We start from the raw sequence: 26,382 nt of genomic DNA on the forward strand, positions 1-26,382 counted from the left end.
CATTAAGCATTGAATTCTCTATGGTTGCAGAAACATTAAATTTAAAATTGAAATAGAAACCGCACTGAAGACAATAAAATAATAATGATATTCAGATTGTTGCTAAGTAACTCATATCAGTAAAGGTAAGATAAACAAACACCAATAGAATGTTAGAGATGATTAACATTCTAGTATGAATGAGTAAATCGTACTTAGCAAACGATTAGGGCTTCAAATGAGAATTATCTGGCTCTACAGGATCAACAGAGGTCGATTTGGGATTTTCGATCGATTGGTGGGCGGGTATTTGGTAATCATTTAACGTTAATTATATTGGATCTTCTAGCCCTTGTTATTTGATAAATCCAAGAGCCCATAACACACATACTACTAGTAGAAAACCCGAGCGATGCGGATAACTTACGATGCGATTTTTGTTTCTTGTTAGTTTACCAATTCTCTTGCGATATACCATATAGTACCGTAGCCGATGTTTATTTCTTCTGGCTTTTCTACGTTTATTTCTTCCGCTTCTTAAACCCATTAAGGCATTATGCATTTAAGTAAAATGTTTAATGAATCAGAATCAGTCAAAACTAAAACAACGGAAAAAAAATGAAATTAGTTAGCATGGGTCCAAGAAAAAAAAACGGTGAAAACAAGTAGAATAATGTTTAGCCAAGCGCCGGTACGCTCGTAACGCGTAACTAAACCAAAACGAAAAAAATTGTCTCGTTTTGGTAGGTTTTTGTTTTTTTTGGGTTTTCTTTTGGTTTTTTCTCGGTTTCGTTTCGATATTTTTTGTTTCGTTTTTCTCGGTTTCGTTTATGTTTGGTTTCCATTTTCTTCTTTCGTTTAGGTTGGTTTCATTACGGTTTCTTGTTTTTTTCCCAGTATTTTTGTTTCGTTTTGGTTTGCCTTTTCGATTTATTTTTTTGTTTCGCTTTTGTCGGTTTTGTTTATTTCGGGTAGGTTTCGTTTTTTTGTGTCGTTTTAGTCAGTTTTCTTTATTTTAGTTCTTTTCTTTTGTTTTGGTATGTTTCGTTTCAATTTTCGGTTCGCATGCGCAAATGAAGCATCAAACGCAACATTGGACCTGTAACCAATGCTAGTAAGTGCGCCACACAATGCTTCTGTACATGCGAGGACACATGTTTACCGACCCCGGTATGTGTGAGCAATGTCATCCACGTAATTGATGTCTTAATGCACGTAACCTTTGGCAAAAATCAAGAATTGAAAGGCACAACATAAATAAATCATTTTTTAAACCAATTGGTGTTGGGCTGAATCTCGTTACGACCCAACACCGTTCTACCCGAAACCTGTTTTGACATGACCTCTTTCGACCTGAACTCGTACTTACCCTACCTGAACCAAATTAACCCTTTTATGTATCGACTTGTTCCGACACTAATAAGATATGACCCATAACCCGAGCCCGTTCGACTCGGCCATCTTAACTGGTAATCACGTAACATATTGATTTTTTAAAATTTATAAAGTATATCAATACATACTCAAATTAAAGAGAATAAAATGTTCGTTTTTATTATATAATTTGTTTATAAAAATATTGCCGTGTTAAAAAGTTATGTCTGTTTAATAGGCCGTTGGGGTAGTTAGTTTATAATAAGGGTTAAATGTGCAACTTTTTTTTTAAATTACGAAAGTGTGCAAAGTTGAGAGACCAATGTTTTATTTATTTTTTTAAATTAAAGCTTACGTAGATTTGGCGGTGATGTAAAGACCATTTTAACCTAGAATTCTCAAAAATTATATGCAATGTAGATTGTACGTAAAACAAATAGTTTTGTACCTCTTATATTTTAAGAGGTACTTGTAATTTGCTTTATATATAATATAGATATAGATATACTAGCGCCATTTTGTAAAAAAAAAAACAGAAAAAACCCGGTTATGGTTAATACATGATGACCAAGAAACCAGTTCTAACCCGATTGTACCAAACATTTTAAAACCGATTTAGATTTTGAGCCATGAGCCAGTTAATCAAAACAGGTTGTTTAAGATTTTTTATTACTTTATAATAAAATACAAATTTTTTCTCGGTTAACCGTTTTCGGTTATAACCTAACCGGTTTGGTCGGCTGGGGTTTTCGAGACAGGAAAACTAATTATTAACCAAACCGGTTATTGGTCACCACAGTCAAAAATGTTTTACCAACAACCGGTTAGGTTAATAACTGGTATTAAAAAAACGGGTCAACCTATTTGTGCATCTCTAATACGTACTATTCACTCTTCGTTCATATACTCATACGAGCATGTATTTAGTAGATTTTTTTGAACATAGTCAAGGTTTGCAATCTCAACAATTAAATGAAAAATAGGAATTGGGAACTAATTCAGAGGAAAACTAAAAAAAAGGAAAATTGGTTTTTATTGGTCCAAACTATCGTCTTTTGGTCACTGCCGGTCCCAACTAACGAATTGGCTGCTGGCGGTCCCAACTTTTAATGTATTTGTTCTTAACGGTTCGCGACTAACAGAATTCTAATGTCGTTAGTTTCAGGTCGCCGGAAAAACGTTTTTGGCTTGAAAACACACATTTTTCCCGAAAACTCAACAATTTTGTTCCAAACATCATGGTAACTTTGTATCGTACCTGTTTTGGACAAAAATCTGCTAAGGATAATGTATCAAAATCTGTTATGTGAGGTTTAGTGCTAACACAAAAATAGTGAATGTATAATCGAAATATCGATGAACACAATGATTTGATCATGAGGGAAAAATTACGATAATCTTACTTCGGTCAAAAACTAGCAAGGTAATCTTTGGTCGAATTGCTTCAGTCAAGGATTAACAATGTAATCTTTGGTCGGATGGTATGTGATTATAGTAATCTCCGGCACAAAAAACCCCCGGACGGTGAAAACTATCACCGTCAAGTTTATTAATGGTAAAAGGTGATTACAGGTGTTGTGGGGTTTATGATCGATATTACAAAGCAAGCTAGTGAATAGAGAGAATATTTGCTTCTGCTTTAGTGTGTGTGATAGTACATGTGTTGAATGAATCCCCTAATCGATCATAATCTCAGTATATAAAGAAAAGAAATAATAACTAACTAACAAATAGGTCCTAAAAATTCGCAACTCCTCCACTAGCCACTCCATATCTTTGACCACGTGCATAAAGGAGTCTTGTAGCGAAAGTTTAGGCAGACTTGGTCCTTGGAGCCGTTATATCTATCAAATATTGATCTGCACATAAGAAATAATCGTTAACAGCATCAAATACCGAGGATCCATGATCTTGACATAGCTCTGGAACTCTTCAGAAGGATAATTGATCCAGACACGTCTTCAAGAATAACATATCCTTAGTACTCAATCATTTGTGACACAACAAGAAGTCCTATAAATCCGCCACCTTCCCACTATCTTCATCCACGACTTTGACCACGTGTTTGATAAGTCCAATAGCGAGATATCTGGTGGAATAAGTCTTGGCGCCGTTATACTTATTAAATAACAACCTACACATAAGAAACAATTGTTAATAATACCAAGTACTGAGGACCACTGATCCTGACAGGATTTGTCTAAGGATAACTGATCCAAGAACATATGTCAGGATAACGTATCCACAATGTCAAATTTCCGTGCCCTAATAGTACCTTTATGAACTTTTTTCTAGTAAAAACCCCAAGTATTGAGGTCGCCGAAACCCTAGAACCATCGTCGGAATCAGTTGATGGTGCTTAAGTGATGGTGGTTGGTTGACGGTGAGTCAATTGGTGGTGGTGGTGGTGGCGGTATTCAGGTGGTGTTTTTCGGCAAAAAAAACATCAACTTTCCCGGCCAAATCCGACGACCTGAAACTAACGGCGTTAGGATTCTGTTAGCCGCGGACCGTTATGAACATATACATTAAAAGTTGAGACCATTAGTGACCAATTCGTTAGTTGGGACCAACAATGACCAAAAGACAATAGTTGGGACCAATAAAAACCAATTTTCCAAAAACAAAATACAAAGCAACAAAAAAGGTTCTTTTTCCTTTTTTAATGTTACCATAACTCTTTTTAAACACCCAAAATATTCAGCTATGACTAGATATTATTACTTAGTCCATAATTCAACGAAACTGGCCTCGACAAGCATCAATGACATTGTCGGTATTGACATCGTAGCAGCCACCACCATCTTATTCTTATACTCTCTCTTTCTCGAAAATACTAATATCCACAACACTACTCATTAAAGGAAGCCGGTAAATATATGTGGAATGATTGGTGATACAAAAACGCTTAGTTTCTTGTGGTGTAGGTAAGCAATCAATCAAAATGGTGCGGTCTAACATGGGAGAGGTGGCATGAATTTAAGTTTTAAATGTTGTAAAAGAGTACTCCCTCTCTAACGAGTAATTCTCATTAACTGAGCTGTTAGTACTATGAGTTACTAAGTCCGCCAACTGTTGAGGCACCGCACTATCAGCTCACTCCAACCCCAACGACCGGTCATCGGCTAAACAGTCTGAAATCACCTTAGTTGCTCTTTAACCTTCGAGCCTTGACCATTATCTCCTCTTTCATTCTTTATCTCTAGTATTTGTTATTTATATACTTTCATGAGATAAATTACTAATGTGGAGTGTCAGAGGGTGGTCTAGAGACTAATGAGTTCTTTCGTGTTCTAGGTAGAGGCTGAAATGTGACACTGGAAGCGTCCATACCATCTCCCTCCCACACTCTCATTGTCGGTATACCCGTTGTAGCAATACCACGTGGGCATGGTAGGATGAAGCCATCTACACTGTGCCATGCAAAACAAAGGTTGGGGTTATATGGTCTGATGCCATCCACATAACGACGTCATTCTTCTTTTTTTTGAAAACTCAAAAGGTGGGGTCCACCTCCACTAATCAAATATTTTTTTAACTAAAAAGTCTAGTTAAACCTAGTTAACTCAAACACTTAAATTTATAGGTGACTAGTTATTGTCTCAGTGCTTACGTGGTAGTGACATGGCATGATAGTTAGCTCTTGATAGTTATCTCACAACACAGACAATGGCAGATCAAATAATTTTTTTAGGTGGTGCACTGCTTTTACATGCTTCAATTTCATAGAGTCGGGTAAAAAAAATTCCGGATCGATTTGAGATTCGGGTTGGTTCATTGGTTCGGGAAAAGTTCATATTACATAATAAAAATACGATAAAATAATAAAAGAGACACCATTATTAGAAATTGAAAAACACATAATATAAATACAATAATCTTTACAAATTAAAAAAAATACTTATAGTTGCTCCCCACGAGTCTTCATCTTTTAAAATCTTTGCATTACTTCTTCAACCGAGGCTTGTTGGAGGAATTCCCTATCAATGTAACAAATGCAAGAATCGTTCATGTATACATAACCCGTCCTATTACGCAAATCCGTTTTCACATTCATCATTGAAGAAAAACATTTTTCAACACTTGTCGTAGCAACCGACAAAACCAATGATAACTTTATTAAACGATAGGCCAACGGATAATCAATGTGTAATCTTGTTTTCACCATCATTTTGGCAAGATCACCTACTCAAATTGGCAAATTTCTTATCTTCTTTCACATTAGTAATGTAGTGGTCAAGCTCATATACAATCTTCTCCTTTTCATCAAAATCAAAATCACATGGATACATCTCAGGCAACTTTAACAAGTTTACTTTACTAAAGGCACTAAAATTACAAGAGGAACTCAAAGAAATCATACTAGTAAGCAATTTAGTGGTTACCTCATTAAAGCGGTTTCCAAGCTCTTGAATATGCGTATCGAGATCCGAGTTGAAATTATTAGCCACATAATGGTGACGAATGGTGATACCAGTCTTCTTTCTTCGATATTTCGGGTCAACATACTCAGATTCCATATCAACCACTTAAATATCATATTTGTCACAAAAGGATTTGTCACCTTCCAATAGCGAGTCAAAATATTCAAGTCGATAACTTTGTAGACATTCATCAGTTAACTTAACTAGCTTAACTGCATTCAACATATCTTGATCTTTTATTTGAAGTGTTTGACACAGTGTATTAGTAACACCCAAGATGTATTTCATCAAAGGTAAAAAAATACAAAACTAAAAGTTTTCATGTATAACTGAAGTCCATGTGCTTCACTTTTGTGATATGAAAACTCTCCCGAATTTTCTGTATATTCAAGAACGTCAATAACACCAGGATATAAAGTAAGCAAACGGAGAATTGTTTTTTCATGAGAACTCCAACGTGTATCCCCAACTCTTGCAAGTGACAATTCTTGATTCTTTCCACTTCCGGATTCAATCCCAATATTTCTCTTTGACTTTCTTTGATCAAATATATTCTTTTACAAGATGCACCAAAAACATTGACTAAATTTGATAATTCTTAATTTTTTTTTATAAATCTCATGATGTTTGATTGCAAGGCCCACAATAACAAGTTAAAGTTGGTGAGCAAAACAATAAACATAATATGTTGAAGAACTTTCTTTCAAAATTAAAGCGTTCAAACCATTAACCTCGCTGGACATGTTGCTCGCACCGTCATATCCTTGGCCTCTAACCCTACCAATACTCAAATTGTGGCGAAGAAATAATTTATCAATTGCATCTTTAAGAGATAACGCGGTTTTTTCCATAACATGAACAAGGTCAATAAATCACTCCTTCACAAATCCTAATTTATCAACATATCTTAAAACCACGGCCACTTATTCCATTTTAAAAATATCTCTCGATACATCAACTAATATGGAAAAGACATCATCAAAAAGTTCTTCAAATATATTCTTAAATACTTTGATAAAATTTCCTCTGTAAAGAGATTCTCCAGACTCATCATGACCACGAAAAGCTAACGAACCATTCAAGAATGTTTTGGTAAGTCTAGCCGAAACATGTAATCGGACTCTATATTGTTTTTTTATGTATATATGTTTCTTTATCAATGGCCACGCATATAGACTGAGCTTGGTTAAGTAAGTCTTTCCCCTTTTTACGTGTTTTTCTTGTGAAAACTATTGTATTTACCAACATGATTGCTAAATTTCTTCCGGCACCTATTCCAACATCGCAATTCTTCACTTAGAAATGCATAATTTTGTCCACATTTCTTAAACAAGTAACAATGCAAGCAATACACTTTATCCGCTTTGACATTATGGTCCAACCAATTTCCAAATTCACTAGTGTACATTCCTCATTAAAACGTCTTAATTTACTACTAAAACTTGTTAGAGGACAATCATGCCCGGTTGGTTGACACATACCTCTAAGTAGTTATGTCCGTCTAATTCATCTTTTTGACTTGGGTGATAAGATGAAATTAGTTGTCTTTTGGAAGGATCCCATGATAGGATCATCCAAATTTATTTTTGACGGTTTACTACTTGAAGATGTGATCCAAGGTTCCATGGTTCACTTTGGAAATATCTCTTGATATTCATAATACCTACATATCAACAATTACAAACTAAAAAATTAAAAACTAAGAAACTAACAAACTAATAAATTAAAACCAACAATCTAACAAATTAAAACCAACAATCTAACAAATTAAAACTAAATTTAACAAATGGCTTAACAATTAAGTAGTTAACAATTAACAATAAGTCAAGAACAATTAACATTTAACAAATGAATGTAAACTTACCTTCAAAGTGAGAGGATTCGAGCAACCTAGATTCGAGGAAGAGTAGAAGGCAAGAGGATTGGAGGAATTCACAAAGACAGGAGGTGTGTGGTTTGCCGGGAAAGCGGCGATAATGGTCGGAGAACGGGACGCCAATAATACACATTTAAGTGGGTAAAATGACTAGAGCGTTGCTATATCTTGGAGCTAGGGTGAGCCTTCTTTTGGGAAACTTATATGACCAACATGACTTTGGTCCACTTAGAAAAGCCGACACCACTGTGGTGTTAGCTAATTTAACCCTTAAGCTTCCTAGGGGAATTTTGACCGATGTGACTATGATGATTAAGTATTTTTATTACCTGGTCAACTTTCTGGGTCTAGATTATGTGACAGTTAACTCGAAACGACAACCAAGAATGATTCTTGGTAGGCCCTTTTTGGCAACTGCGAATGCTTTAATAAATTGTAGAACCAGAGTAGTTGATATGGCATTTGGAAATAAAAAACTTCGTTTAAGTTTCAAATGTTTCTAACTCTTTGGTTAGTGATGAATACTTTATGGCTGATGTCATTGACGGGTTAAAACCTCACGAAAATGAGGAGGGTACCATAGAGAAGTGTGTTATTTGTGACATGAGAGTATTTGAGGTCGAGCGGGCTAAAGTAAATGTGATTTTTAATTTACCCTTACAAGTGTGAAGGGCATCCGATCGTTTTGGGTCATCCAGATTTTACAGACGGTTCATACAGAATTATAGTGTGATCACAAAATCGTTATGTAACTTGCTATTAAAATATACACCGTTTGTTTTTAATGAAGATTGTTTAAATGCTTTTAATGTGAATAAAAACAAGTGGTGGAATCCCCGATTTTGATGTCGCCCGATTGATCACTTCTATTTGAAATTATATGTGAGGCGAGTGACCATGTGATCAGGGCTGTTTTGGGTCAATGGTTGGATAAATAATTTGTTTGCACATACTACTAAATTTATGGTCACACATTTTCTCAGTTAGGCACGACTAACTGTGTAGCAATTAACAAGCATCACTTAACAACTCCTAATTATATCATATTTCTAGGTTAATGAAATCCCTAGCTAACGGGGGTCCGAGGGCAGTGCCCCTGGCAGCGAGGTTCTAGGGGCGGCAGCCCCTAGCAGGGTCTAAGGGGTAGAGCCCCCTGGCTAGGGTTAAGCACCCCGTATAAGTTTCCATTACATATATGACGTATATGTCAAGTGACATATGCGCCGTACAAGTATAAATATGCGCCGTACAAGTATACATATGCGCCGTATATGTCAAGCAACATATGCATCGTATATGTCAAGTGACATATGCGCCGCATATGTTTAGTAACATATACGCTCGTATATACATATACTCCCAATACTTATACGCTAGGCACATATCCACTGGATATGTGCATGTCAGCTCATCTTTAACGTTTTTCTAGGGTTTTTCAGTGATTCTGGCACCGTCAGCCACCGTTAACCACCACGTTTGGCTGGATTTTGATTGTCTATGACCCATGTAGCTTAGGGTGGTACAGATCCAAGCTAAGGTGACCCTTAAGCTCGTGTTTGATTGATTAAACACCTGATAAAAAGCTATTCTCGATCCAAACGGCCCATTCGGCATCCCGGGGCTGCGGTGTCGGGTTCTATAATGTTGGGTCAGCTGTGATAATTAATTTCTTATCTTTGGTTGGTCTTGGTCCGTTGAATAGAATAGTGTAGAGAGTGTTTGGCTTAAGTGTGTGTTTTTGATGATGTAGGCGATGTGCTAAAAGTAGTCAAATAAAACACGCTAATATAGACACTAAATAATACTCTAGACTCTTAAACTACTAATTGGCAAGTTTATTGGTCGACTCTAGTACATCTAAGTAAGTCCGGATATCGAGCCCATGAGACTCTTTAAATTACGTAAATAGCTAATTAGACTCGACTAAATGACACGACTATTTATTACCGGCGTTTAAGGGGGGGGGGTGTTTAAACTAATTATTATTAAACTAAAACTTAACCCTAATTTATCAAATAATAATAAACTATAATGATTACTTAAACCCTAATTAATATTTAATTAATAAACTCTTAAAAACCTAATTAATTAACAGATTAATAAAATAGTAAATTACTTAGGTTAATTCAGATGATGAAAATAACTACCTAGGCTAGAATTCCCTAAGTTATGGCTATCAATTGACTAGGAAAATAAGTTATGGAACTGGGATCATAAGATAAACCCTTGAAAGAAAACCCGAACAGGACCGTTGACCTTTCAAGAAGACACCTATGAGTTTCTAACAAGTTTTAAGACACACCAATTTTATGTATTAAAATTCCTCACGGTTATTTAATTATTTATGCTTAAGTATCTTTATAGTGAAATCCTATATTACAGCGTGGAAATCAAAGATAGCTAAAGTAAACTCAATTGACTTAATTGACTAAGTTGACAATTAAACTTATACGGACTCCTTACGAAGAACTAAATCTAGCAATCCTGATCAACAAAGATCTATCAATAACCTATCACCTTACAGCTTTCTAGGCTAGCAACTCACTTTTATTTATTTAATTAGTTTTATTGCTTCTATGATTTTAATGCATATCAATCACAAATTAGTCAAGAACACACAATAAATGACCTAACAAAATCCTATCATATGAAACAATCAACAATGATAATGTGAAACAATAAACATAATCAAATAAAACCAAGTAATCATACACATCAATTAAATCAAACTCAACAATTTACTTAAAACATAAAATTCATAACAAACATAATCCCAATTAAAACTCAACTAAATAAAGGTTCATCACGACCTAGGTAGTTTAATAAGTTTAGCCTAACATCATGTAATCAAAATCAAACAAAGTAATAGAATAAGAAAACATGGTGAAATAATAAATAACAGAAAATCAAAGGTGATAAAAACCCATAATCTTCACTCTCGAACGTCTAACTCTTCACCGGATGCTCTCTAGCCTTCAAAACCGCCAAGAATCTCGTATAATAGCTCAAGTAAACTCCAAATTCATCTGGTGGCTGTAGGGTATTTTTCAGGTTAAGGTTAAGGGTGTATTTATAGTAAAACAGGGCCCGGTACTGAACAAAAACGAGTAAACTATCTGTAATCTGATGGTGGCCGCGCCCCGCGACCATGCCTGCCTCCTGGTCACGCAGCGCGGAGTGATGTGTGAAAAACGTATATATTATTAAAAACCAAGTTTTACCGAATTCACCTAAAAAACCACACACAATCGACAAGTGTACCGGACGCAATGTAGCTAGCAAGTAAGAACAGATATCGAACCTAGGACACTATGGGTAAACTCTTATTATTAAACCTAAAAGATTACTAACCTCGACTTTCTTTTGATTTTTTTAGAATTTTTTTATATTAATTAAACTAATAAAACTTAACTAATTAATAATTTAAACTAAAAATAAAACTTTATAAAAATCGGGTTTTAAAACAAATATGAGAAACAACTACTTAGGTAATGGAATCATACTAGTTAAATAAATAGTTAACGAACTTGACTTGGTTGAAAAACAATATCTTTAAAAAATATGAAATTAAAGACCACTAAAATCCGCTAGATCGCCTTCCGGCCTCACCAACGAAACCTTAGAACTCTAATGACATGTGAAGCTCAATTGTTAAAGGTTTGGATCACCTCTCGGTCTCACCTTGCCTAATAATATTATGGTACCCCAAAACCCGAATCACCTCCCGGTCTCTTCGAATACAATATATATTAATATAAAGAGGGTATTATTAATTAATTTGAACACAACTTGTATCACAATAATCTTAAAGGACCTAGGATAACTCACTCCCGTGCAATTATTACCCAAACCCACAAAAGACAAAGATAACACAACACTAAATCACCTCCCGGTCTCTCTAGTGAAAGAACAATAAAATCTAATAAACTCTCAATAATTATTCCTACGGTTATTTCGACCATAAACCGCAAACAAGTTGAAAACACAAAGTAAACAACCTAATCATGCGTCTAACAATCACAAAAACTATTAAACACAAGTGGAATAAATATTAAAGTAATAAACTAGATTCAATTACTCAACAATATCATGAACAAACCAATTAAAAACTTTACCATAATACCAAATCAACCAAAAATCAATAATAGTTCGTCAAACCATTAATCTAACATAGTACTCAACCAAAACCTAGACAGCATAATAACTTAGCTACTCATAATAAAGTATGAAACAAAAGTAAATAAGATATTAAAGTTCATTGAATAGAAATAAAAAAATAATAATTTTACTAATTCGATTTGTGCTTCATCCGTGGACTTTGAGTTGACCAACCAATCTCCTTGCTTCCTTGGTCTTCTTGCGAATTGTTCTCTGATTTATGCACAATAGCCACCAACCCAATGCCTCCAATAATATGTAACAGGGGCAGCTCAAATAATTACGTGACCTCCTTCTTTTCTTTATGACTCATAGCATATTAATAGTGTTGATGTCAAACCCTTAAATGACCTACCGGGCCAATAATTTAATTTTATTTTACTCCAGCCCATGTATGGTATAAATAATTAATTAGCTTCATGGTGAACCCATTAAACTTTTCTACTTAAACATCACGTGCTTCAGTTCACCATTTTAAATTACGGACCAATAGCGAGTATTTTATTTGTTGTTGTAGTCCAAAAAGCTCACTCATGTTAATTGCCTACACGAATAAACAGAATAAACAAAAGAAGACCAATTATTTATATCATATAAAATTTTCTTTTCTTTAGATCCTTTCATATTATCACGGCACAATTTCTTTCTTTGTCTTATTTTATATTTATACTTATTATTTCAATTTTACCACATAAACCGACCAAAATAAAGTTTCTATCACTTTATAACAAAATCAATGCTTTTACTACATAACTAGTATTCAATAGAGTGCATAAAAATGCATCCATTATATATGACCACATTAACTTTTTATTTACTCATTTTAGCTCGTTTAAAAATTTAACCTTTAAAATCCAATTATGAGCCAAATAGAAATGTATTCATTAAAAACTGGCTCAAAATACTTGAAACTGTAGGAAATATAATAACATGTATCTTTTAGGCTATATCACGGAGCTATCAATATGAGGCCGGTCTGATCGGCCGGTCCGACCGGTTCTCCCTCCGGTTCATTTCCTGATGCGTACCGGCTTCTCGTTTTGGCTATTTTGACTCGTTTTTCACCCTTTTCGACCACGATCAACCTCCGGAACCTACAAAACACAATAATCTTAGTAGCATACAAATTTTAACTAAAAATGAATAAAAAGTAATTAAATATTAAATAAAATATACAAGGGAAACATATATATTTAGCATTATATCAGTAGACTAAGGTGTAGAATGGATGGAGATGGAAATGATTTGGGATTTAAGGGGGCATTTATACTCCTTAAACCCATCGACCTTAGGCCTATCTTCATCTTAAGTCTATAATTCCACCATGTTTAATTCTCTAAGGCCGAATGTTCCTTTCGTTATCCGTCTTAATAATTAATTATTTATTCTGAATAAATAATTCCGACAACATAATATTTTATTTTATTATTTTATTAACCAAACTTAATTTTTCCAACGTAAATAATATTTTAATATTATTCATAAAAATTCGGGATGCTACACTTCCCAAAGTTAGATTTTACTTGATTAATTGATTTGTCATTATAATAGTGTTTCTATGAAATTGTAGTTGATTTAACCGGTTGTACTACACCAGAAATACAAACAAGAATCACGTAAGCAATACGCGTGTGTATGTAAGTATGTTGTACATAACGATGGTAAGAAATTGTGAAAGAAAAGAGAAGCGATTATATCTTGAATACCCATCTCACATATCATAGTTAAAGCAATATGTACAAGTGCATATGCAGTTACCATAATTTTTTATTAAAAATTAGTTATGCATTGAACCACGCTTATATGTGAGTTTTATAAGTCTTATAGACGTACACAAGGCAGTACAAGTCAGTATTAAGCCCCAACTAAGCTGAAACCATAATTTCTGGTTAAATGATTAAAAACATAAAGCTAGGTTTCGATAAACGGTTATGACTTTTATTTGTTTTGTTTTGGTTTGATTAGTTGAGGTGCTTTCTTTGTAACTTTGGTTTACTCCAACTGTGGTTGCTTCCTAATTTTGGGGCATGCGTGTGTAAGTGAAACTTGGATTATTTTGTTTTTCTCACAATTTACATTCACGTACGGTACTCTCCTTAGGAGGTCTCTTGTACAGTTGTACAAAGACAGTAATAAGCATACAAAATAAAATAAAGTTTTATTAACTGTTGGCATGGATAAGATAAATAGAAACACATCCAAAACATATTGTGAATTATTTGGAAGATCCGTGCAACAGATTAATCACTTTCTCCAAATTAACCACAGATGAACCAGAGGGAAAGGTGCATGCCTCCTCAGCCTTGTTCTTGAAATCTATAGCATTCTTTCTCATCTCTCTTTCCTTTTCTCCATTCATTAACTCAATCACTAACTTTGAAACTTCGTCGCTCTTAACGTTGTTGTCGATCTCCATGGCAATCCTCCACTTATTGCAACTCCACCAGCAATTCGGTTGTTGATCAGCGAAAAACGGCCAACAAATCATTGGGACTCCATAAGAAATACTTTCGATTGTTGAATTCCATCCACTATGCGTTAAAAACCCTCCTATTGACGGGTGACTTAGTACTTGTTCTTGTGGGCACCAACTAGCCAGCATCCCTCTATTGCTAGTCTGTTCCAAAAACTCCGGTGGAAGAATAGCAGAATCACCAATCACCAGGCCGGGCCGTATTATCCACAAGAATGGGTAATTACTCTTAGCTAGTCCCCAACAAAACTCGACTAGTTGTTGAGGTGTCATCACAGTGATGCTGCCAAAATTTACATAAATAACCGATAATGGCTCTTTGTCATCTAACCATTTTAAACATTTAGGCTCTTCTACCCAGAGATTTGATTTGATGGAATCCAGAGACTTATCAGCAATTTTGCTCTGGAGCAGATGCAAAGGACCTATATCGCAGCACAACGGGAAGATTATAGAAAGTGCGTCTAGAATATCACCTTCTAGCTCATCAAAAGTGTTATAGATAATGGCCGATGCTGTTTTCGCTCTCTGTATTGCCCTATCCGAAAATCCAACCATAAAGTCGTCACCAGGATGGACAATTCTAACAAAAGGCGGAATATCTTTTAGACGTATACCGGGCATGGTAGGTATAAAATCTACAACTGTATCCAGATACCCATTTACTAAATAACTGGAATCTGCATATAAAAAAAAATTGTATACAAGTTAGCATGAATGATATTCATTTAACGATTTTTTTTCTATTTTCTAGTTAAATCTTATTTTTTTTAAATAGTTTCAATATAACAAACGCTTTATTGTTTTTTTTAAATGTGTGTTGGTTATAGAACAGTTTAATTGTTTTCCCTGGCAACTTTCTGAATAGAACTAGAAAAATATACTTGCGTGTTGCGCGGAAAATTTGGTCGTTAAAATTTAGACGTTGTAGTGGCCGGTCAATGCAAAATAGGTAGGTATTGACTACGTTTGTTATGATACCAGAACTAAACCTAAAAACTAAATTCGTTAAATTAACATATTATAATAAAAAAACAAAAAAAATACCGGTTATTTATACTATATATAATACATCAAACAAGGGCAAATTAAGACACTCATTTTTAAGTAATTTACAACACTTAAAGCATGAGGTACATGTGTTAGTAAGGGTAAACATGTCTTTTAAACACAATTCATTCAACTTACAAGTTTGGTCCCTCATCTTTAACCATATTATGTTTTTAATTTAACTTGTAAACTAACTTCTCACTCACGATTTTTAAACGACTATATCGTTTTCATACGTTAATATTTTTATAAACAAATTGCACCATAAAAACGAGCATTTTATTCCCTTTAATTTAAATATGATATTGTTGTAATTTTTTTTCATTTTAAATAAATTAATATGTTACGTAGGGGTGTTCAGTGTCGGTTTTGATGGTTTTTAAGTCAAACTTGTGAGTCCAACCATTCATACTGATTTTTTGTCGTCCGAAACCAAACTCAACCATTGAAAGTTGAAACCGAATCGTTACTAACGGCCTGGTTCCAGTTTGGTTTCACAGTTTAAACTTTAATAGTAAATTTAATTTAAAATAATTAATAATTTAAATGTACCATCAATTTTAACTAAAAACCAACATAATATAATGCATGAGATGATCATAAATAAAAAATGATAATTTTAGCCATATAAATGGTAAATATTAATGAAAGATCTAGGACGTGAAATAATAACAACAAAGATTACAAAATGAATCATATTGCAATTATGTTAATTTACAGTCTTTTCTGGTTTCATATGGCCGGTTGCCGATATAAACCGCGACCCAACCGTTCACTACGTTTTGAAAATTTTGAAACCGACCAACAAGCAGAAAGTAAAAAAAGAAAAAGAAAAAAGAAGTCAAACCAATGACCGATTTAAATGATTTCAAGGTTTTAACCGAACCATAAACACTTATATTTATATGTGATTAATAGGTTCAAACACCCGCTGCATCGCGCGGGCACCCGTCTATATGTTGTTTATTTGTTCGGTAAAACCCGAGCGTTGAGACCTGAGCGTGGGTACCTGACGCATTGCTGCTGGTTCTAGTTGTGGCTAAAAACTTAAAAGAGTATTAGCGACGAGTAGATTTGTTAGTATTTTCGACGCTTTATTATATCTCAAAATGCAAGATTAGTGCCAAATTATATATTACTTATATGTTTATATATCTGGTGTTACAATATAATTATATTAATAAATAGATTCATATAAGAAAAAATACCAAAGAGAGGCATAGAGAAAGTGAATCATAGCTTAATGAAATTCAATAATTTATTACTATGCACCATGATTGATGTAGGAAAATATAAGCTACGCTATTGTCAAATGAGATGTTTACATGTGATGAATGTGAGAATAAATACTAAATGGTCCAATAAAAGAAAGCAAATTGAAGAGTAAATGTGTGTAGGAACTTAGCACTACCTTGTTATAAGTTTTTTAACCAAAGAAAGGAAAGGAAAAGAGAAGGAAGGATAAGAATGAGAAGGGAAGGGAATGATATATTTTTTAATTAGGTGTGTTCTTAAGTTGGAAGGAAATTAAAGGAAAGGAAACGATAATTATGTTATCTTTAGTAATCATCCCATTTGCTCTTAAGTTGGAAGGAAATTAAAGGAAAGGAAATGATAATTATGTTATCTTTAGTAATCATCTTATTTTTGGAATGATAACTTATTGATAAAATATATTAATTTAATCTCTCCTAACTCTTCCTATTCCTTTCCATCCTAAAAAAACTCAATAACACCCATTTTTTAAATATCTTTAGTTTTCATTTCATTTCCTCTTTTAAAAAAACTCAAGAACAAAGCAACGTGTTAGGCAGGATAAAAATGTAAAAACAGTTTGTAAAAACTAACACATTAGAGAGTTGTACGGAGTGCGAGAAAACCACTAACAAAATTGAATAGCGATATTCTTTCACATAAATATTCTACAAATTAGTGTCAAATTATTATTACTTATCTATTTAAATATTTGTTGTAACAATATAATTATATTAGTAAATAGATTGATATAAGAAAAAAATTAGAGAAAGTGAATCATAGGTTAAATGAAATTTAATAATTTCATGATTGATGCAGGAAAAATATTAAGCTACATTATTGTCAAATGAGGTGTGTACATGTGATAATAGAATATATACTAAGAGCATCCTCAACCAATACTTCAATCTCCATTATTATAGTTATATTAAAAATTATTGTATTTCTTTTTCTTATTCAATTAAATAATATTTGTTTTACTTTTAGTATTACAGTTTTTTCTCTTATCTACTCACAACAAATTTAACAAATATTAAAAAGTAAATAGGGGAAAACTTTGTTTCCCTAATTTACAAAAAATCACTAAATTTTTCTCTCTACACCCTATAATTTACACTCACAATCACTTAAAACCCTAATAATTTGCAACCTTAGAGCATTCCCAGCCCATTCCCTACCGTATATCCATATATATTATATAACTACACTAAAAATTACTGTATTTTCTCTCTCATGTTTAATTAAATAATACATTTTATACCTTTATCATTATATTTTCTCTCTCTTTTACTCACAACCACTTTAAAAAATATTAAAAAATTATAAGATATGTACAGTGAATCCCCACATTTAACTTCTCACATAACATTTACTCTCTCTTCTACTCACAACCACTCATAACCATACCATATAATTTACAAATTTTCCTCACATTATTTTAGAGAACGGATTGAGAATGCTCTTACCTCACATAATTTTAACGGATAGGATGAGAATGGTCGGATAAAAAAATGGAAATTGAAGAGTAAATGTGTGTAGAAACTTAGCACACGTGTTAGACATGAGAGAAATGTAAAAATAGTGTGTAGAATCTAATGCATTAGAGAGTTGTACGTAGTGTAAGAAAACTATTCAGGCTATGTGTAGTGGGGGCTATAAAATGGGGTGACTTGCGTCATGTGCCGCCTCGTCAGTAAATGGTGAGTTTTTGTTTTATAGGTGTAATGATGTTGTAACCCTACCTATATACTACACACACACACACACACACACACATATATATGGATTAATTTCTTTGAGATTTGAGAACCAAAGACTTTGAGTTTTAAGAACTCGAAAGAACTCAACGTAACAATTTTTTTTTGAATTTTTTTTACACATGTGTAATATATAAGTGTAAGTAACGTAAAAAAAGTACAGTATTTTTTACATGCCGAATCGACTTTTTACACATGTGTAACTAACATTTAAACTTGTGTAATAATAAAAAATATTTATCTCTCTCAATCAAATTTAATCTCAGTTACATATTCTATACTCATTTAATTAAATGTGTAGTCCATATTGAATTCTTAAAACTCAATAAGTTCTCAAAATATTCATGCCATATATATATATATATATATATATATATATATCACACATATATAATTATAATAACCCAAAACCAAAAGCAGACAACTAAAACTCCCCCCCCCCCCCCCTCATCCACAACTGTCACAGAGGGGGGGAGGTGTTCCAAGCCAAAATCGCCCTCTCACCCTCTATTTCTCTCCCGCTATACACAACCCAACAAAATTAAATAGTGATATCCTCTCACGTACGTATTCTATAAATTAATATATATTATAATAGATAGAGGCGGTGGAGATGCAGGAACTTAAAATGGTCACAATTGGTTTTGAATTGTGTTAGTTTGCTAATTAATACTTTTATTAAGTTTAGTTTAAATTTTTATTAGTCGAGGTAATTTGGTTGACCTCAAAACCCGGTGTTTTTTTTGTTTATCGTATAAGGACTTTAGTTTTCAGGAAAAAAGAACAATATATATAAAGGAAAAGTTTAAACTTGTTGGAAAACAATTTATATATATGCCAGAATTGTGTTACAATGCAACACTAAAAGGAAATGCAAAATAAAAATAAGCTTGTGCCGGAATTGTATCGGAAAACACTCTTTATATGTGTTGGAATTGCGCCACAAAACTAACAATTATTACCGTATTTATAATTTATTAAAGAAACTATTAATAAGTGTCTAAAAAGTGAAGGAAAGTAGCGACAAAATGTTGCATCGGAATTATGTTACCTTTGAGAGGCATCAAACCCTTTTGTATAAGATTAGGGTACTGATCATAACATATGAGAGAACCAGCCCCAGCAGTCCAGAAGAGAATTGCTGGAATGCCAAATTCCTCAGCCGCAGGGAGGGTGAAACCACCTATAAGGAAGTCGGCCACTATGCATGTCACCGGGGAATAAAGAGAGCTCACTTTAGTGAGGACACATTAAATGGACCCAAACCATTTTCATTGAGGGATTTGAGTGTAGTGGCGTATCTTGGGTGGCATCGGGGTTTTCGGGCGGGGGAAGACCATCAGGGATAGATTCAAAGTGGAAGGAAGGGAAGCCATTTAGAGCGTCAGAGCCTAGAGATTTAAGAAGGCGTTGGTGGTTGAACTCAGTGTTGACAAAGGTGATAAGGAAGCCTTTGGAATGGAGAATTTTAGCGAGTTTTATCATTGGGTTAATGTGACCTTGTGCCGCGGCTGGTATGCACACCACATGTGGCTTGTTTTCTTGAGTTGAACCCATGGAATCAAGAATTCACACACACAAAACCAAGGACACCAACTTTCAAAACATGTAGTAGTGTGTTTATAAGCCACGAGTGAAGAGTGTGACGTTCCAAAATAATGAAGACAGAGATAACTAATTAACATATCAATCAATTAAATTACTAAAGGGACCTTTACCTCAATTATTAGATACGTACAAGTTTGAACGACTAAGTTTTTGTTCATTTGTTGATAGATTAAGCATAACTACCTTTGGAATTGTCCCGCCTGTGCAAATCCATTATAACTTTTATTAAAGCCAGCAAATTTATTATATATTATTCACAATACTAAATAATTTACCTTTGATAACAACCTAATACTATTCATTATTATATTCATTGTCTTTTATGTTGATGATTCATATGCGTCCACGCATTACACGTATGCATCTTACATACCAGAGGCTTTCATAATCATGTATGTTTGGTTTCATTATTTTCAACCTCTCTCTTTTCAACCCTAAAACCCCCCTTTGCTAGGGAAGAAATCAAAAAACAGTCGTGGTTTACCTTTTATTCCAGTGTTAAACGCCCTGCGGGGTGATGTTTCCGGATTATGTGATGGCCATTTGCGATTGTATTAGCCACCATTTTCTTCGGTGGCATATTCTGTTAACATTTGCCTAGCTAGTTTTATAGTAGTGTGTACAATAAATTGATCAAATCTTTACCATTAAGAGGAATTGATGGCCGTCGTTTTATTCAAGCAAAAACATAATTAAACTATACAGTAATAGGGTATCGTATATATTTACAAGGAGCATGTGTTTAGTATTTCCCTTTTTATTTGGTTATTTATTCTAATATGAGTAAATGTCATTTTGATTTTCTTATGGATCCTTTTATATTTCATAGAAACATCCAAACAATTTATAATGAAGTGGCAGGTAAGCGGACAACAAGCTGCGCCGCAACCCCCTTTTGGTAAGCGGGCAACAAACATAATGTCATTTTCGTTCTGGTGGTTAGGCAAATAATGCGAATTTAGTCCAAAAAGTATATTTTTGGCATATGAACCCTCCATGTTTCCCAATTCTTGTCATTCACATCCAAATCACTAACCCCGTTAATTTAATCGTTAAATCAGGGATATACATGTCTTTTCACTATTTCTTTATTATAATATTTTATTTAAGTGAACTGCGGTTTTCGTCCCTCTGGTTTGTTGCGGTTTTAGTCAAGTAGTTTCAAATTTGCAATTTTCGCCTCTATGATTTTATTTCACTTGCAATTAAACATGAATTCACTAATCTCGTTAAATCTAGTCGTTAAACACATCATTGTGTCCTTCACGTGAGGGGCAGTTTTGTCTTTTTTCCCAAATACACCCCAGCCCCTCACGTGAGGGGGCTTGCGAATTAGGACTGGGGTTTATTGGGGGAGAAAAACTACAAAATAGGTCGTCACGTTAGGGGCGCGCAGATGGGTTAACGAACAAATTTAACGGGGCTAATAAATTCTGGTTTAATTGTAAGTGAAATGAAACTACAAAAACAATAACCGCAAAATTGATAGGCACGTAAATTACAAACTTGAAACTATTGGATTAAAACATCAGATTTGGACAAACCACAAGGACGAAAACCGCAGTTCCATGAAATAAGTGTTATAATAAAGAAATAGTGAAAAAGCATGTCTACCCCTGACTTAAAGTTTTAATTTAATGAGGCTAGTGATTTGGATGTAATTGACGAGAATTAGAAAACGTGAAGGATTCATATACAAAATATTAACATTTTAAATTAAATTCATATTATTTATCAAACCAAAATGACGAAAATAACACTTTACTCATCTAATATTAATATAGCTGAACTATTGATGTCAAGCTAGATCTGAAAAGGTTGTGAAATTAATTGCATAAGACAAATTATTTGTAGTTGTAAAATAATTAGAAAGAAAAACAATCACCACAACATGTTCAGAATTAGTAACTAAGCAGTTCAACTAATATTTGATCATTAAAATTCAATTAAAGGAAAAGGTAAACCGATAGAAACAAATTTCAACTAGCTAGGCATATTGTGGCCATGATATCATATCACCCTTTCATTTTGGATATTATTGGTTTAGCCACTATTGAAGAATGCCTAGTAAATAACTGCACTACCAACGTACATTATCCTTCATCAACGTTATTTTCATTTTGGTAGTATGTCTTACTAACCTCTAAAAGACCTAAATATGTGTTTTATTCTTCGAATATAATTTAAAGACCACATTTTACTTTAAAAAAAACATTTTCAATGAAATCTTTCATTGATATTTTCATAAACTGATCAAATTACAATATAGAGGCAGATAAATGATATGTGGGTGAAGTGATGCACTTTTAATGTTTAATACTTGGTGTTTTAATTGTTTATATATATCGAACACGATTACTTTGAGTGGTTTTATGTTTATTGGTGCTTGGAGCTTAAATGAACTAATTTGAAGCATTATAGATACCAATTGGAGGTTGTTACATGCATGCTTTGAAATTCGGGGGAGTTTGAAAGTGATTCGTGCACATTTAAAGGAAAATGGGCATATCCGGGACTAGAAATTAAGTTACAAGACCCATAATATATGAATTTTAGGTTTCTCGACAAGACAAGTATAAGAATGGAAGAAACACTGTCGTAAGGCAGAGAACTCAGCCCGTAGCCTACGGAGCCATCGTAAACTACGGCTTCCGGCCGTAGCTTACGGCGGGGCTGATTGGAAATTATTAGTTTTCTTCTATATTTAAGTCGGGTTAAACCCTAGAACGACTATTCATCATACCATAGCGGTCTTGGATGATTTTGGAGCAATCTTCCACCATATTAATACCCTTTAATCGCCATAATCATCCATGCTATCATCTTTCCAACCAAGAATGAAGACATCCATGATCAAGATGCAAGGCTAGATCGTTTGTGATCATCTCCGGGAGTAGGGTTGTGTTTGTTGTAACAATTCGGGTTTTCATATAATATATTAAATACCAATACCCGACCCGTTTTCGTTTTCTGGTAATTTTAATCAACAAAACATCGCATTTATCGGGTTATTATTATTATTTTATTATTATTATTGTTTATTATATATAATAAATTATCAAAATAACTTTGAATTATATGCATTTTCTACCCTAAACCTTAGTTTTAACCCATTTTTGTATCCACGCAAAAACTTGAGGGACCGTCTTGCAAATATGCATAAATATATATTATATTATAGACCCAAACCCGTAACCAGGACCTGTATTTGAACCCATATCTCGTGACCCATATTGTTTTATTGTAGCTTAATCTTCGTAGTATAATGGAAATTGAATCTCCTAAATCGTTTATACGTCTACTTCTTCTTACACCAACCATGTAATTAAGGAATACGATCAACTATTGATTGAGTTTACAATAATATAAAAACCATCCTAAGCCATGATGGCAATATACTATCTAGAGTCGTTTATAATTCGGTTACACTGGTATGTACCTTCATTTTTAACCCGACGACCATAAACCCTAAGTCTAATTATATTACATGAGTTGTCGTTAGTAGATAGATCGTGTTCATGCCGGCCCTCTGTTTCGTTCAATTAAACCATCGATTCCTCATTGTTTTAGGTAATAATAATTATATGCAACATGATCATTTATAATCCAATTTCAATAATCCTAAGTTTAATTAATCAAACATATAGCAGATTGTACGATTTCACGTTCTAGGGTTCATAAGTTCATTTGGGTCTAATCAGTTATCATATTTAAATTTCTGTTTTCACACATTCACCAACTGACACACCCCCCCAGTTGGGTGGGGTGTGTGTGTGTGTGTGTTAAACATTTGAACCGGCTAGGGCGCGGGTTCGAGCCCCCTGGACGCGGTTTTTTGGTTCTTTTAGTTTTTTTTTTAAATTGTTTAAATGATTTAAATGGCTTATTAATTCATTTATAATTAATATTAAATACAAAATAATCATTATTTTATTAAACCGACATCTTTGAGTTTACGTTTGTTGTCAATTAATCCTGTTACAAGCTTTCGTTTATGATATATGTGTGTGTGTGTGTATAAAGCAATGTTATAATAAGAAGTAGATTTTTTCTAAGAAGTGCAAGAAGTACATTTTCATCATTATATTTAATATAACACACCGCACAATAAACATACCGCAACTAAAATAAAACACACCACACAATAAACATACTTTCCATATCTATCGTCAGATCAACATATCTAACGCAACAGATTACTTCTTACACTTCTTAGACACACTCCATTAGAAGATGTCGGTTTAATAAAATAATGTTTATTTTATTAAACATTATATAATTTAACCAACATCTTTGAGTTTACGTTAAAGATTCCAGAATATATATTATGATAAAATATATTTCATTAATTCATTAATTCATTTATATATATGTATTATAAGTATATATTAATAATAAACCAACATTATTTTATTAAAACCCAACACCATTATTGATGGTTCACGTCGTTGAACGTCTTTACAAATTTCTTATATATATATATATATATATATATATATATATATATATATATATATATATATATATATATAGGACCATGATCATTAGAGAACTTTTTTAAAATTGAGAACTATGAGAACCATTTTGGACCACAAAAAACTCAAAAATAAAAAAAATCATAAAATTAAAAAAAACACAAAAATGAAAAAAGTAAAAAAAAAACAAAATTCGTATTTTATCATCCCGGTTTCATAAAAAAATCTCGGTTTAGCTAAATTATATACACATATGTATGAGCAAGGTTATAATAAAAAATAACTTTTTCATAGAAAGTGTAAGAAGAGATAATAGCCTTTAGATTAAAATGATTAAATAAGCGTATGATTGTAATTTTGCTTTTCTTGATTATTATGGTATGTAAATAATTAATTATATTAATCTATATTTTACTCCTTTTTAATAGACAATCTGTTTCCAGTATTATTTTTTTCTTAATCACAATACTTTTATTAATCTCCAGTATTATTTCCCTCCAGCATTATTTTACATATACACTAATCTGCTTAATCAATACCTATTATTCAACATGGATACCTTCAATGATGACCATCAATTAGGTAAAAAAAATCAACTACGTTCTATATGGTGTGTCATTGTTCTTCGATTATATTGATCTGATCGATTTCTTTTTTTTTATTTTTAAACATTCTGGTAGGTTAATAATCCATACGTTCTATATGGTGTGTTAGCTTCTTCGTTTATATTGATCTGATGTTTTTTCATTTTTATTTTTAATCATTATCGTAGGTTATATGGTGTGTTATGTTCTTTGTTTATTTTTCATCTGATCTTTTTCATTTTTTTTTATTTTTAATCATTCTGGTAGGTTAAAAATCTATACGTTCTATATGGCGTGTTTTGTTCTTCGTTTATATGTATCTTATCTTTTTCGTTTTTATTTTTTAGTCATTCAGGTTAGTATAATAATTTTTCCATGTAATTTTTCGTTTTAGTTAATGACTTATCTTTTTCGGTTTATAACATGTTGATTAAAAATCTATACGTTCTATATGGTGTGTTTTGTCCATAGTGATTGTTGTTTAAACATATAGAGTATATTATCGTGTCTTATGGTGTTGTGTGTTTATTATTCGAATACAGAGTGTTTTACATGAAGTGTGTTACTTTTCAACCTTAAATTATTTTCCCATGCAGTGTGTTACTTCATGTTATCCAGTGTGATAGTTTATGCCTTCAACATTGATTGCATAAAAATAGGAGTGTTCTTCTTCTCCATTATTCTTCAGCAACAACTTTAATTAAACACACCTATATGAAATCGGAAGTGAAACCGACAATAAAACCCACCGATGATTAAACAAAGACACACCAGACCAGTGTAAGACTAAATAAATTGAACGACGAAAAAAAATTCCTAACCTTCAACTGCTTTCTTACTCACGACGGTGGAGAGAGAGAGAATCAATTTGATGGTGGTTTTAATTTGTGGACTATAATCGTTTATGAGTTTGAATAATATAAGAAGATTTTATTGTTGAGTGGATTTTGGAAGATCAATAAACTGATTGCATAGAAATAGGAGTTTCCCCGATTAATAAGTTGACACTCTGCATGTTACAAATACATAATATTCCTAAAATACCCTTTAACACACCAATTTCAAGAGGTAAAATTAGACACTCCTTAATTTTCTCCAACTTCGCATCTTGACCATTGATTAACAAGATCTAACCACCCACATTTCTTCTTACACTTTTTAGACACACTCATCTTTTTACAATAATCCCTCCCCATATGTATAATATATACATATATGTACACATACATGTTTTTTTATATACATATGTATAATTTAATATAAATGATACTGTACATACGTGTATATTACGTAACTAAAGATTACATAAAATTATACATATGTGTGTAATACAACGTGTTTTTTTAATGAAACCGAAATGAAATATAAGA

The 26,382-nt window shown here is 33.0% G+C and overlaps 1 pseudogene across 1 annotated transcript; it reads right to left on the reverse strand.

Annotated features, from left to right (window-relative positions):
• Positions 1–13,847: 13,847 nt before the first annotated feature.
• LOC143628610 (7-deoxyloganetin glucosyltransferase-like) lies at positions 13,848–19,964 on the reverse strand (annotated as a pseudogene). Its single transcript, XR_013152776.1, has 2 exons — positions 19,397–19,964; positions 13,848–14,964 (listed from the first exon to the last, which is right to left on the reverse strand). The product of XR_013152776.1 is annotated as a 7-deoxyloganetin glucosyltransferase-like (transcript).
• Between the last annotated feature and the right edge of the window lie 6,418 nt (positions 19,965–26,382).

Source organism: Bidens hawaiensis, unplaced genomic scaffold (assembly GCF_021521415.1).
Source record: "Bidens hawaiensis isolate Kalapana, Puna unplaced genomic scaffold, B.hawaiensis_p1.1 tig00005028_1, whole genome shotgun sequence".
Taxonomy (NCBI): domain Eukaryota; kingdom Viridiplantae; phylum Streptophyta; class Magnoliopsida; order Asterales; family Asteraceae; genus Bidens; species Bidens hawaiensis.